At 46.9% G+C, this 15,596-nt stretch overlaps 1 long non-coding RNA gene across 2 annotated transcripts in view; it reads left to right on the top strand.

Moving 5' to 3' along the window:
- The window catches only part of LOC308470368, a 72,739-nt gene extending 66,287 nt beyond the window's left edge, over window positions 1–6,452 (top strand). For both annotated transcript variants that reach the window (XR_013982395.1, XR_013982396.1), the window contains one exon: window positions 5,222–6,452. This is a non-coding gene — a long non-coding RNA (uncharacterized lncRNA). The remainder of the gene's footprint in view (window positions 1–5,221) is intronic.
- The last annotated feature ends 9,144 nt before the right edge of the window (window positions 6,453–15,596 follow it).

Below are 15,596 nucleotides of genomic sequence, written 5' to 3'. Positions count from 1 at the left end.
ATCAATGTCTGTTTGGGTTTCACAGAAGACTTTCTAAGTAGAATGTGCTGCCAAGTATTGTTTTGGGGAAAGTGAATTTAAATAGATTTGCATTAGAACAAGAACCGAACCAAGTTTCTCCCTGCCCCTAATACTGGTCAACACTCAGTAGGACAGTAGAACTGAGACTCCACCTGTCTGGACAATATTTTATTTCAGGCAATGAGATCGCGAGAGGATGAATCCCTCAGCTTTTAGTCATCTCCTTGACTTCTCTCTGCACACGGTTCACAGAATGCCAATTCCCAAGAGTTAACTGAGATCACTTTCATTACTTTGGAACAGGGGTCAGCAAACTTTTTCAGCAGGAGGCTGGTCCACTTTCCCTCAGACCTTGTGGGGGTGGCTGGACTATATTTTGAAGAAAGAAAATATGAACGAATTCCTATGCTCCACAAATAACCCAGAGATGCATTTTAAATAAAAGCACACATTTTACTCATGTGAAAACATCAGGCAGGCTCCACAAATAACCCAGAGATGCATTTTACATGAAAGGACACATTCTACTCATGTAAAAACACACTGATTCCTGGACTGTCAGCAGGCTGGATTTAGAAGGCTATTGGGCTGGATCCGGCTCCCAGGCCTTAGTTTGCCTACCCATGGGAAAGAGTAACCTTCTTGGGCTATGCAGATATAGCAACAGTTGAAAATATATATAAATTAAAACTTAGTCACTAAAATATAACCTAAATTTATCATTTAAGGCCTTAATCATTATGATAGCACAGCTTGTTCCCTAAGTTTTATGGCAATCGCACAGAATTTGGCTAGCCTTAATGTGATCTCAGGATCCTTGTCCTCTACCATGGACATTGAAGTTTGGATTCATTTGGAGATTTTTGCATAGCAGGGGTAATAAATACCAAGCGTATAACCCCATAGAGATGGCAGCGTGACAAGGCATGAGAGGCAGTTTCTACCTCCATCAAGCCGCAGGGGCAGACTCGTTCCGCGTATGGTTTATCCTCGAATCTGCCCTGCAAAAGACTCTATTGATGGAGGATCTTTCTCATAGTCTGAAGAGGGTGCCTGGGACTTGGCTTCAATGTCTGTCTGGCTCGTTGCATTGCAATTTATTTATTTTAAAAATGCACACATCACAGCGCCACAGAACTATTCCAGTGTTAAATGGTGCGCAAATGAATGTTCAGAATGCGCCTATTCCTGTGTCTTCAGAGTCTTGTTTCCTCAATAGTCTTCTGCAGTTTGGCACCTATCCAGATTAGGCAGAGAGTGTCCTGGTTGGAGGGTCTAAGAAAGCCGATAGGGTGCTCAGGGATGCAAAGCCTCTGTAGTAAAACCGTGAGACGTATTTTGTGCACACACAGTAAGCGGAGAAGGGTCTGGTCGCCGGCTTGGAATCTGAACGCTGGCAAATCCGACTGGGAAGCAAGAACGTGAACAATGTGGACGCTTGAAGTTTCTCACAGTGGCACATGCCATTCATTCGAGCCGGCTGATCAAATGTGGGAAACGGTGGAAGGTTTTCTCAGCTGTACAGGAGCAAGTGCCTCCCCATGTTTGCATGGCCATGGGAACACTGTGCATGCACCCTGCTGCAGTCGTTGCTGTGGTGCCCCGTTGCAAAGCACAAAGGGAGGCCTTGGCCAGGGGTGGGCAGCGGGGAGAGGCCTCCCTGGACCCCGGGCTTCCCATCCGCTGCGTTGCTGTGCTAACTGGGAGGGAGAAGGGTGCTGTGGTACGATACGATATCTTTATTGTCCTTGTCCCATACAGAACAATGAAATTGAAAATTGGATTTGATATCCCACTTTATCACTACCTGAAGGAGTCTCAAAGCGGCTAACAATCTCCTTTCCCTTCCTCCCCCACAACAAACACTCTGTGAGGTGAGTGAGGCTGAGAGACTTCAGAGAAGTGTGACTAGCCCAAGGTCACCCAGCAGCTGCATGTGGAGGAGCAGGGAATCGAACCCGGTTCACCAGATTACGAGTCCACTGCTCTTAACCACTACACCACACTGGCTCTCTACAAAATCTACATAAGACATAAGACATTCAAAAACCCCTAAAAACTCTGAAACCCCATTTTAAAATACAATATACTATAGAGACTCCTTATGCTGCGTTTAGAACCAGAATTGCATTGCGTAGAAACTGTTTCTCAGGTGGCTAGTCCTAGTTTTTATAACCCTGTACCTTCTTCCAGAAGGCAGAAGCTGAAAGAGATCATTTCTGGGGTACGCACTATCCTGCGCTATCTCTGCAGCTTTCTTATGGCACATGACAGCATAGATTTGATCCAAGGTGGGAAGAGTGCACCCAATTATTCTCTCTGCAGTCTTTACAACCCTGGACAGCATTGTTTTTTCCCTGGCCGTGCAGCTCCCAAACCACACACACAGACCAAAGGTCAGTGCAGTGCACCACCGCCACTGCTGTCACGTCATGCTGGCCTTCCCACCACCAGAGCCCTCCTCTCTCTCTCCCGGCAAGGACAGTGATGTGGCTGACAGCAGGCCAGCACCCCTCCCTGCCCACCGCCCCTGAGGCCCACTATATAAAAAGGCATGCATTGTGGCTGCGAAAAGACAGTGGCAGGAGGTGCACGTAAAAGGTGGAGTTCGGAGGGTGACAACATGAGAACGGGCCTTTTGTGTGATGGCTCCCCGACTGTAGAATGCTCTTCCCAGAGAGGCTCGCCTGGTGCCATCATGATGGGCAAAAACATTCCTTTTTACTCAGACCTTTGGCCATGAAATAATCTATGGCGTCTTAAAGGTGTGAGGGCAGGGACTGTTCTCATGATTAACTGTATTATAATGCTATTACAAGGGACGCAGGTGGCGAAGTGGGTTAAACCACAGAGCCTAGGACTTGCCGATCAGAAGGTCGGTGGTTCAGATCCCTGTGATGGGGTGAGCTCCCGTTGCTCGGTCCCTGCTCCTGCCAACCTAGCAGTTGGAAAGCACGTCAAAGTGCAAGTAGATAAATAGGTACCACTCCAGCGGAAAGGTAAATGGCGTTTCCGTGTGCTGCTCTGGTTCGCCAGAAGCAGCTTAGTCATGCTGGCCACATGACCTGGAAGCTGTATGCCGGCTCCCTCGGCCAATAAAGTGAGATGAGCGCCGCAACCCCATAGTCGGTCACGACTGGACCTAATGGTCAGGGGTCCCTTTACCTTTTACCTAATGCTATTACAATGGTATATACAACGTTTGTTTGGTCTATCTCTAACCCAGTCTTGTCTACACTGAGTGGCAGCGGCTCCCCAGTGTTTCAGTCAGGAGACACTCCCAGACTTAACCGAAGATGCTGTGGAATTACGACACCAGGGAACGATGTTTACATCATGGCATTTTAAAAATCCTCAGCCGTCACGTCTTTGAAGGTGCGGCTTTCCTGATCATTCTTAACATTTGCCTGAAGAGTAACTGAAAAGTCTTGTTTATGGGATTTGAGGCCCTCCCCTTGTTGCAAGCGATCCTGTACCAAGTTGCAAAAGTGTAAAATGGAACACAACCGTTCGGCCGTCCTGCAGGAGACAAATAGCCCAGGAACAGAAAGAGAGCCTACCCAAGTGATGCTGACACAAAAAATCCCACGCATACACTAAGTAAAAGAACTTAAGCTTTACCACCCCACCCCCACCTCCCATCTCCCCCCTCTTTTCTTCCCCACCCTATGCTGCAAATAGCACCAGTATCTCACAACAAATATAACTGATCTGTAGAAAACACAGCCTTCGAAAGAGACAAAGCACGTGCTTTTGTAAACGAGGAAAACCTTTAATAAAAGTCTTTAAAAAACAAAATAATAATAATCAAATAGCCCATGAAATTGGGAGCAGATAAATACGCAACAGACTGTTACCTACAGACTTCCACAACCCACAAGGGGCCACGGCAGACCCTTGGCAGACATCAGTACAAAAAGGGATCCCCAAGCCGTCATCTTGGAAAACTACTGACCTAGTTAGCCTATTCTTCTCCATTTCCTTATCTTTGCTGCCCTCTTCTGTTTGTAATGTTCTTGCAAACAGAGCAGGCACTATTGAGAAGAAGAGATCTGCAGGGTCAGGCCAACGGAGGCACATCGAGTCCAGCATCCTGTTATCACAGTGGCCGAGCAGGTGCCTGGGGGAAACCAGGGGGCAGGATTCGAGAACAAGAGCCCTCGCACCACTGGCAATTCCCAGCAGCTGGAATTCAGAAGCACGGCTGCCTTTGAATGTGGAGGCAGAGGACAGGCGCCATTGCTAGCCTCTGCCTCCATGAACCAGGTTGAGAAAGGCTCAACTTCAGCGTAGCTGCAGCACTTCTTCATTTATTTCATTGGGAATGTTCAGCTGGATCAGTATTCAGGGATCCTTAAGAAAATCCGCTTAAATCTTAATGGAAATTAAGGAACAATTATCCACAATATTTTAAATAATAAGGAATTAACCTTCATAAGTACCAACCAGCTCCTCCCAGGATTCTTTTTAGAAACCCCAAAAATTAATGTTTTTTGTTTAAATGGATAAAGCAATTTGTGAGTTTGGTCCCATCGCGCCAAAGTCATGTATTGGTCTGCCATCTTGATTCAAAATGGGGCCCGGTGTAAAGGTGGTGTCTCCCCTTCACATTAACACCCCGGCACAGTCAGCTCAGTATTTACAGTCTTTATTATATATGTACAGTGGACGCTCGGGTTGCAAACGTGATCCGTGCGGGAGGCAAGTTCGCAACCTGCAGTGTTCGCAACCCGCAGCGCCGTGTCTGCACACGCGCGGGTTGTGATTTGGCGCTTCTGCGCATACGCAAACCACGATTTAGTGTTTCTGCACATATGCGCAAGTGCCGAAACACGGAAGTAACCCGTTCCGGTACTTCTGGGTTTCGGCGCTTCCATAACCCGAAAACACGCAACTTGAAGCGTCTGTAACCCGAGGTATGACTGTACAAGAAACTGGTACAGTTCAGGATTACACGCCGGAACCTGTCGAGTCAGATTCGGGGAGTGGCTTGATTCCCGCACCAACAAATAAGGCGTGGGAATCGCGTGAGACATCTTTGATCCTTATGTTTCATTTCCCTCCTTGTCTGTGCTGTTTTGAAAGCCCCCTTCCTTCCAGAGTCTTGAGCTCCCTTCCTCTGGACGCTTGCAGGGCTCTGCAACATCCCTGAGCCCTTCCTCCTCCTGGCTAATCTCCGCCCTCTCTTCCGCTTCCACAGCATCCCTGGGCCCCTGCTCCGCCTCTTCTATCACTTGCTCCTCCGAATTCTCCCTGACACCCGGCATCCAAACATCAAAAGGAAGCCCTCGTGCCAAGTTTGGTGACAGCTGAACGTCTGCAAAAGAAAAAGGAAAGAAAAAAAGAGTGAAGTCATGCCCAAATCACGTTTTAGTCTTCCATCTTGATTCAAAATGGTGCCTGGTGTCTAAATGGCAATGAAGACTGTTTGGCAATGATATATTGAGAGGCATCCAAAAACAGAAGTACTGTTTTGGGGGGACAGGGATAGGGGAGGTGTGGAGGACTCCCTGGTCCTGAATGGGGTAACTGTGCCCCTGAAGGACCAGGTGAGCAGCCTGGGAGTCATTTTGGACTCACAGCTGTCCATGGAGGCACAGGTCAATTCTGTGTCCAGGGCAGCTGTCCACCAGCTCTATCTGGTACCCTACCTGCCCACAGACTCTCGCCAGAGTGGTGCATGCTCTGGTTATCTCCCACTTGGACTACCGCAATGTGCTCTACATGGGGCTACCTTTGAAGGTGACTTGGAAACTGCAATTAATCCAGAATGCGGCAGCCAGACTGGTGAATGGGAGTGGCCGCCAAGACCACATAACACCGGTCTTGAAAGACCTACATTGGCTCCCAGTACGTTTCCGAGCACAATTCAAAGTGTTGGTGCTGACCTTTAAAGCCGTAAATGGCCTCAAAGGTCCAGTATACCTGAAGGAGCGTCTCCAACCCCATCATTAAGCCCAGACACTGAGGTCCAGCTCCAAGGGCCTTCTAATGGTTCCCTCACTGCGAGAAGTGAGGTTACAGGGAACCAGGCAGAGGGTCTTCTTGTTATTGGCACCCTCCCTTCAGATGTCAAGGAAATAAACAACTATCTGACTTTTAGAAGGCATCTGAAGGCAGCTCTATTTAGGGAAGTTTTTAATGTTTGATGTTTTATCGTGTTTTTAATATATTCTGTTGGGAGCTGCCCAGAGTGGCTAGGAAAACCAACCAGATGGGTGGGGTATAAATAAATTATTATTATTATTATTATTATTATTATTATTATTATTATTATATTGAGAACAAGCATCAAACCAGCAGACAAACCGCTTTCTGAAATATGTTGTAGATGTATATTTGCCTTAAGAACTCCTGATACATGATTTTATTGAATTTCCCCACAATATCCTCTCATTAAAGGTCACAGGTTCCTACTCCTTTGACCCCCAGACAGGCTATTATTTCTTGTTCCTCTTGGTCTTAAAACCTCTTCAAGTCTGCCCCCAGGAAGGTTCTCATTTCCCCAGTAAAAATCAGGTCTCTCTTTCTCCCCCTGCTTGATTTAAAAGAGTGTTTGCTTTGACATGTGGTGTTGACAATTTGCATTTTAACAGTTTATAATCATTTTAATTATTTTAAATCGCAGTCTCGGCTGCCACAACTGTCAGTATTTAAGAGTGAATAACAGGGACGTGAGGCCGATGCAGAGAGCCTGCCGCAGATATTGTTTTCCGAAATCAAATTGAGCCCTGCTAGGCCCTTTTGGGGGCTTCTCGGAAACACCTGAAGTCCTTACCTGCAGAACAATTATTATGTATTCATTCGCGTGAAAGGCAAGTTGCATTTTTAAGGGAGACACGGGGAGGAAATAGTTTCAACAAGGTTTCATCTTACTTTACTGGAGATAGATTTCAAGGCAAATTTGGAGCTTCGGGGATATTTACCGTATTTTTCGCTTTATAAGACATACCAGACCATAAGACAAACCCAGTTTTTGGAGGAGGAAAACAAGAAAAAAAATATTCTGAATCTCAGAAGCCAGAACAACAAGAGGGATCTCTGCGCACTAAAAGCAGCAATCCCTCTTGCTGTTCTGGCTTCTGTGATAGCTGCGTAGCCTGCATTCGCTCCATAAGACGCACACACATTTCCCCTTACTTTTTAGGAGGGAAAAAGTGAGTCTTATAGAGCAAAAAATACGGTATGTGTAAGGGGCAGGCAAACAGCATCAGGAGCTGCGAGGAGAGAGTGCAGCCCCATTGCCGCCTTTGTATTTAATAATAATAATAATAATAATAATAATAATAATAATAATTTTTGATTTATACCACGCCCTTCCCAGTTCAGAAAACTGGACTCAGGGTGGCTAACAACAAATTTAAAACACTTAATTGTAATACAACACAGAAGCAGCATAAAATACAGTATAAAAGCATGAATAACAATAAAATTCAAAGTTCAAAAATCAATTTGGGGGAAATCCATCCAATAAGCATTAGATAGTCACCAGGGCTAGCTGGCTGAATTGGTCCTACTTGGGCCAGCGAGGAGGCCAGGGGAGAATTAGCTGTGGGGTCTCAGAGCGGGTAATCTTCATAAAAGGGGGGGGGGGGAGGGAAGAGAAGGGACATAAAAGATCAGGCTGAATTCAAATTAAAGGCCAGGCGGAATAGCTCTGTTTTACAGGCCCGGCGGAAGGAGGTTAAATCCTGAAGGGCCCTAGTCTCATGGGACAGAGCATTCCACCAGGTCGGAGCCATCACTGAAAAGGCCCTGGCCCAGGTGGAGGATAATCTGACTTCCTTAGAGCCCAGGACCTCTAAACTATGATTATTCATGGACTTTAAGGTCCTTTGCGGGGCATACCAGGAGTGGCGGTCTCGTAAATATGAGGGCCCTAAGCCACAAAGGGCTTTAAAGGTCAAAACCAGCACCTTGAACCTGACCCTATACTCCACTGGGAGCCAATGCAGCTGGAAAAGCACTGGGTGAATATGCTCCCATGCAGGGACCCTGTGAGGAGCCTCGCTGCAGCATTCTGCACCCGCTGGAGTTTCTGGGACAGCTTCAAGGGCAGCCCCGCGTAGAGCGAATTGCAGTAGTCAAGCCTGGAGGTGACCGTCGCATGGATCACTGTGGCCAGGTCGGGGCCGGAAAGGTAAGGGACCAACTGCTTAATGTGGCGAAGATGGAAGAATGTCGCCTTATCTGTTGCTGTAACCTGCTCCTCCATGGAAAGGGAGGCGTCAAGGATTACACCCAAACTCTTAACGGAAGGCACTGGCACTAATTGGGCCCCCGCAAGAGAAGGGAGTTGGTCCTTCATCCCTATGCAATCCTGACCCAGCCAGAGGACCTCTGTCTTTGAAGGATTTAGTTTCAATCTGCTCCCACGAAACCATCCAGCCACAGCCTCCAAGCATCTGGTCAGTGTGTCCGGGGCCGAGTCGGTATGGCCATCCATCAGCAGATAGAGCTGAGTGTCATCAGCATATTGGTGACAGCCCAGCCCAAAGCTCCGGATAATCTGGGCAAGGGGGCGCATAAAGATGTTAAAAAGCATCGGGGAGAGAATTGCGCCCTGCAGCACTTCACGCACCAAGGAATGGCGCAGTGATATCTCCCTCCCTGGCGCCACCCTCTGTCCCCAACCGGAGGTAAAAGAGCATAGCCATTGATGGGCTGTGCCTTGTATCCCCACGTCGGCGAGGTGGTGGTCCAGAAGATCATGATCGACCATATCAAAGGCTGCTGACAGATCTAAGAGAATCAGCAGTCCTGACCTGCCTCAATCCAGTTGTCTACGGAGATCATCTGTTAGGGTGACCAGAGCCATCGCAAAACCAGGACAGAAAATGGACTGAAATGGATCTAAAGCCGATGTTTCCTCCAGAAACCTGCCAAGCTGTTCAGCAACCGCTCTCTCAATTACCTTACCCAGAAACAGAAGATTTGAAACTGGGCAGTAATCGGATAGATCTAAAGGATCTAATGAAGTTTTCTTTAAGAGCGGACACACCACTGTTTCCTTCAGCTCCCCTGGGAATGTCCCCATGCCAAGGGACAAATTGATAATTTCAACCAGGGAGATCCGCGCGACGTCTGGGCATGCCCTAATCAGCCAAGATGGGCACAGATCAAGCGGGCAAGTGGTGGGCCTGCCAGCTCGGAGGAATCTATCCACATCAGCAGGGAGTATTTGATCGAAATGGTCCAACACTGGACCCGAAGACAATCAAGGAGCCTCCAGTTCTATTACTGTATCTAAATTGGCAGGGAGGTCATGGCAGAGCAACAGGAATTTCTCTGCAAAAAAGCTCGCAAATGCCTCACAACTATGAGTCAAATTTGTGCTTAAATTTGGTTGTTCCCCTAAGGACGTTATCAACCTAATTATCTAAAACGTTGTGCTGGGCGAGAGCTAGCGGATTCAATGGAAGCTGCAAAGTAAGATTTCTTAGCAGCTTTCATAGCCATCTCATAGGCTTTCATAAGTGTCCTATAAGATGTTCTTGAAGCTCTGTCACGAGTCTGTCACCATACTCGCTCTAGCCGTCTGAGGTCCCGCTTCATTTTCTGGAGCTCCTTGGTAAACCAAGGGGCCCGGTTTCAGCAGGGTTGCAGAGGGCGCTTAGGCGTGATCTCATTGATGGCCGCCAAGAACCGGTTATTCCAGTCCTCGACAAGGTCATCTAATGAGTCACCAGGGGGAGCAGGGTCCTGCAAGGCTTGACAGAATCTATCAGGATCCATCAGCCTTCGTGGGTGAGCCCAAATAGGCTCGCCACCCGAGCAGGGAGGAGCAGGAAGTCAATCTTGGCTTTCAGAGCATAGTGATCAGACCATGGCACTTCCACAGGGGGGAGCATGATCACATCTATGCCAGCACCAAAGATCAAATCCAGCGTGTGGCCTGCTTGATGAGTGGAGCCCAAAACAAACTGGGAGAGCCTTAGTATCTAGGTCCAGAGCCCGTGAGGAGGGGGGCGGCATCGGCATGGACGTTGAAGTCTCCCCAGGAGATTTAGGTTTGGGAACTCCAAGGCCCAGCCCGGCGCCACCTCCAGCAGGTCTATCTAGACCAGCATTCTGTTCTCACAGGGGCCAACCATGGGCCTGTGGGAAACCTGAAAGCAGAACCTGGGCACAAAATCACTCTGGCCTCCCATGGTTTCAAGCAAATGGCATTGAGAAGCATTAATACTGATGGTGGAGGCACAGCGTAGCCCTCCTGGCTAGTAGCCACAAATTGGTCCCACCCCTTTGTAAAGCAATCAAAGTTGGTGGACATTGCTGCCTCCTATCACATTTTAACGATGTGGAATTACAAGTGGAATGGGATTTCTCCTCCATCCCTAGATGCCAGGCACTGAAGCTGGAGGTATGAGCCTTTGGCACTGGTATCTTTAAACCTTTCTTTTTGAATCCGGTGAAAGCTGAAAAGTGCTTAGCTTTGGCTGGATTGCGTCCCGAGAGTGCTTTCTTTATATATAAACATCTCCATAGGCCGCAGATGCAACTTTTTACCCTGGCATTTGACCCTTGAGGTGTATATTCTGTAACATCAAGTTGTTTTTAATATTGTGCTATAATACTAATGCAGTGTTTTTACTGCTGGGCAGTTGGGTGGATAATAATTTGTAATCATATCAACGCCCAGATATGATGATGATGATGATGATGATGATGACAAATTATATACCACCCTTTATCAAAAGATCCCACATTAAAACACATTACAAAACATCAATAACATCACGTTACAAAACATAATAAAAGGATATGGACATGCAATACTGCAATCTAGCTTGCAATACTGCAATCATGCACCAGGTGGCAGCCCCTGATCAGCTTTCCCATGCGTTGCTGAAACTCAAGTGCAAATTATAAGAGCTAGATGGTGCTATTTAAACAAAATAATAATAATCACACATCAGTTAGAACTGGCTGCTCAACTGGAGATATTTGGAGAGGCTCCCCCCTTCCTTATAATCTCCTTGCAGTTCCTGTGCTCCCTCCGAGTCTCTCAAGGTTCTCATGCCTTAGCCTGGTACCTTAGTCCAAGGACTGTGGCGAACTGTTAGAGCATTTCTCTTGCATGCATATGGTTCCAAGTTCAGTCCCCGGCATCTCCAGGTAGGGATGGGAATATAGGAAATTCTGCTGAATCCCTGCCAGTCCATGCAGACATTACTGAGCTAGGTGGGATAGCAGACTGTCTTAGTGTAAGGCAGTTTCCTAGGCTCCTTATTTAAAAGACCCTTAAACCTGTGTGCCATCTCCATGCATGTAGGAAGACACACAGTCCAGCTTTCTTGTGGACAAAGATCATTGTCATGCGAACAATGCACATGCAGAGGCCAGTAAATGGGTTAAGAAGATTTTATTAGCTCTCGAAACCTCTACATAATTTTTCAGTTTTTTTGACCTTTCATGGTGCTTTATCATTGCAAGAAAGATCAACCCCCAAAAATTTAAAACACAGCTCAAGTTAACATAGTGGAACATCTTACAGTGTTTGGTTATTTTTAAAGCTAAATGTGCAGACAGGAGGATTGAATACAAGCTTAAAAGACCTGGGCATATGAAAAAGTCTCCGCCCGGAGTCTAAAAGTCACTAATGGCCAAGCTAGGCATATCATTAATTACGTGATTGCAATTAATGGGTACAGTTTTTAAATTTCAAATAGCAGGCACAGGGGGTGGGCAATCAAGTGGGGGGGGGGCTGTGACATGAGTGGGAGGGGTTGCTACCCCCTTTCCCCCATGCTGTGGCCCGAATGGAAATAGCTCCTTGCTCAAAATTGCTATTAGCTGCAAGATGAAAATTTCCGTTGGAGCAGGAGTTGGGGGGCGATTTCCACCCTCCCTCGACCCATAGTACTTCTTGAGGACAAGAACAATTCAACAACGAAAGCAATTATATATGTTGTTGGGCTGCAACCTCTATCACCCCGTTCCAACATTAGCTTTGTTGGCTTACGGACAATGGAATCCACCAACTTGTGGAGGGCACAATGATTAAAGCTATACCACATTAAAGCATCTACAGAGGACTTGGTGGATAGTTAAACTGTGGAACTCACTCCCACAGGGGGCAGTGATTGTGAGGATTTATGCAGTCAAATATAACTGTGCACAATTGGCAGTAAGAAAGGGGTTAAGGATCACAGAGTTTTTAATTGCTAGAGAAGACTCAGATCGGTCATGAGCCCTCACCTTTGAGGAGGGAAGAAGTAAGGGTTGTTTCCTGTTCCTTTCTATCTCTTATCTTGTCTTTGAAGCATGTAACCAAGCAGATGTCTGAGGCTGTGACTGCAGACTCAGACCATGTGTTCGAGACCAACTTCTGTATTTTGTAACAAAAAAAAAAAAATCTAACCTGTGTTGTTTCTGCTGTAAGACTGAACGATGCATGAGTGAGACCTCTGATTACTGTAAGTAAAGCATTTAAACTTACTTCAGATAGTTGATACATTTTGTGCTCGCCAAAGGCTGTGGCAAAAGCAGAAATGCAAACAATTTCAGATACAAAATATCAATCAAAGCAACAACTAAAACAGATTGTAACCAGGGGGCCTCCACTACTATACAAAGTGGCTTTCAGATTCCTCAACTTATTTCCCAACAGTGATGGCCATCAACTCTTCGTCTTCTTGTTGTTGTTGTTTAGTCGTTTAGTCATGTCCGACTCTTTGTGACCCCATGGACCAGAGCACGCCAGGCACTCCTGTCTCCCACTGCCTCCCGCAGTTTGGTCAAACTCATGCTGGTAGCTTCAAGAACACTGTCCAACCATCTCATCCTCTGTCGGCCCCTTCTCCTTGTGCCCTCCATCTTTCCCAACATCAGGGTCTTTTCCAGGGAATCTTCTCTTCTCATGAGGTGGCCAAAAGTATTGGAGCCTCAGCTTCACGATCTGTCCTTCCAGTGAGCACTCAGGGCTGATTTCCTTCAGAATGGATAGGTTTGATCTTCCTGCAGTCCATGGGACTCTCAAGAGTCTCCTCCAGCACCATAATTCAAAAGCATCAATTCTTTGGCGATCAGCCTTCTTTATGGTCCAGCTCTCACTTTAAAAGAGGATTGGACAAATTTACAGAGGAGAAGGCTGTCAATGGCTACTAGCCATGATGGCTATGCTCTGCCTGCACTGTCAGAGGCAGTAATGCTTCTGAATACTATTTGCTGGAAACCACGGAGGGAGGGGAGAGTGTTCTTGTTCTCATGTCCTGCTTGCAGGTTTCCCAGAGGCATCTGGTTGACCATAGAATCATCTTGAAAGGACTCCATCCCCCATACAATGCAGCAATCACAACTGAAGCATCCATGGCAGATGGCCATCCAACCCATAGCTGTCAATGTTTCCCTTTTTTTAAGGGAAATTCCCTTATTCCGAGTAGGATTCCTCGCAAGAAAAGGGGAAAGTTGACAGCTATGATCCAACCTCTGCTTGAAAACCTCCAAGGATGGAGAGTCCACATCTTCCTGAGGGAGACCGTTCCACTGTCAAACAGCTCTTGCTGTCAGAATGTTCTTCCTGATGTTTAGGCAGAATCTCCTTTCTTGTAACTTAAAGCCATTGGATCGGGTCCTACCCTCCGGTGCAGGAGAAAACAAGCTTGCTCTATCTTCCATGTGACAACCCTTGAGATATTCAAAGATAGCTATCACATCTCCTCTTTTCCAGGCTAAACATACCCAGCTCCTTCAACCATTCCTCATCAGGCTTGGTTTCCAGACCCTTGATCATCTTGGTTGCCCTCCTCTGCACACATTCCAGCTTGCCAGTATATCCTTCTTAAATTGTGGTGCCCAGAACTGGGCACAGTGAGAAAAGGATGCTGTTTTGATCTAAATTGTAGTCCTGCCCATTGCCTTGTTGCTTCAATTTTTTTTTAAAAAAAGGGGGGGGGGAGGAGATCTCATCACAGATTTCCTGCATATTGTGAAGTTTGGGCTGAAAAGTCCCGGCCTTTAAAGAGTGGCTTGATCAGATAGTTTGGCAGTATGTCTGTTCCAGAACACAGGCTAGACCACAGAGCACAGCATGCGCCTTTTGGTATTCATTCGATGCGCCGTGGACACGGAACCACGACAACAGTGCTTCCATGCGCTACAGATCTGCCGTCTTAATTACGCACTGCACCAATTTGAATCTTTTTATAGGATTTACTTTTCGTCAAGTGCAAGAAATATTCCAGCGTAATGTGCTTGAGATTTCAAGTGTACACAGATAATTGGTGCTCCCCGTGGCTTCCAGATGGTTTTGAAGAAAACCCCCCGTCCCCCCCTAAAAAAAAAATCTTCTGATTATGACAAGTGCAGAAAAAAGGGGAGTGGGGATGCAAACAAATTTTAGGGAGGAAAAAGGAGCAATTCAAGCTGATATATGACAGCTTCCATTCCAGGTGGGAAAGATGCTCAGAGTCTGTGATGGAGTCCAAGCAATCAGGACATCAGAGGCGGAGGAGGCTGGAATGCACATTATGCACAAATTTAAAATGCTTCTGATGCTCTTAGGACAGGGTGGCCATCACTACGAGAATGAGCGACCGGGACTCCTCTTGCTCTGCTGACACCTTACAGAATATTTGGCTTCCTTTCAGAGTCTGAGGTGCAGACCGTCCGTTCTTTTCAAAGTTAAAGCCACTATGCCATGAAAAGAGCTGGAGGTTTTCCTTGTTGTATCTCTGCGGCACACACAACGGGTACACATCTCAGGTCAGCTCTCTTGTGCTGAGGAAACCCAAAGAGATCGGCTGCTCCGGACTGTCAGCCTTGGCGTGTCAAGCGGGAGGGAGGAACGAACGCCAGCAGTCAGAGATAGCGAGCGAGCTTTTCTCCCTGTCTCCCAACTTGTAAGATGTGCTTTCAGATCACACAAAGAGACATCCCCATTGTGAGGCATTGCAGCTCCTTGCTTCCCTGACAAGTTTTGATATTTCCCCATTGATAACAGCTGGGTTTTATAACTGCAAAGTGCAGCTATTGCTTCCCTGTACCTGTAGGCTTTAGCAATAAAAGGAGAGCCTGTCTGTTGGATCGGGCTAAAGGCCTGCTTACTGCATCGTGTGTGTGTGTGTGTGTGTGTGTATTCAAACATTTTCACAATAACCTTTGAATTAAATACATTGTTTCATAAGTTGGCTTCCCACCCTCACTATTATTATTATTATTATTATTATTATTATTATTAGGGATGCAGGTGGCGCTATGGGTTAAACCACAGAGCCTAGGCCTTGCCGATCAGAAGGTTGGCGGTTCGAATCCCCGCGACGGGGTGAACTCCCGTTGCTCGGTCCCTGCTCCTGCCAACCTAGCAGTTCGAAAGCACGTCAAAGTGCAAGTAGATAAATAGGTACCACTCCGGCGGGAAGGTAAACGGCGTTTCTGTGTGCTGCTCTGGTTCACCAGAAGCTGCTTAGTCATGCTGGCCACATGACCCGGAAGCTGTACACCGGCTCCCTCGGCCAGTAAAGCGAGATGAGCACCGCAATCCCAGAGTCAGTCACGACTGGACCTAATGGTTAGGAGTCCCTTTACCTTTTACCTTGGGTTACAGATACTTTAGGTTACAGATGCTTCAGGTT

Source organism: Podarcis pityusensis (assembly GCF_964106645.2).
Source record: "Podarcis pityusensis genome assembly, chromosome: 1".
NCBI lineage: Eukaryota > Metazoa > Chordata > Lepidosauria > Squamata > Lacertidae > Podarcis > Podarcis pityusensis.
The sequence above is the reverse complement of the archived record's forward strand: the minus strand, read 5'-3'. Positions and strand labels throughout refer to the sequence as shown.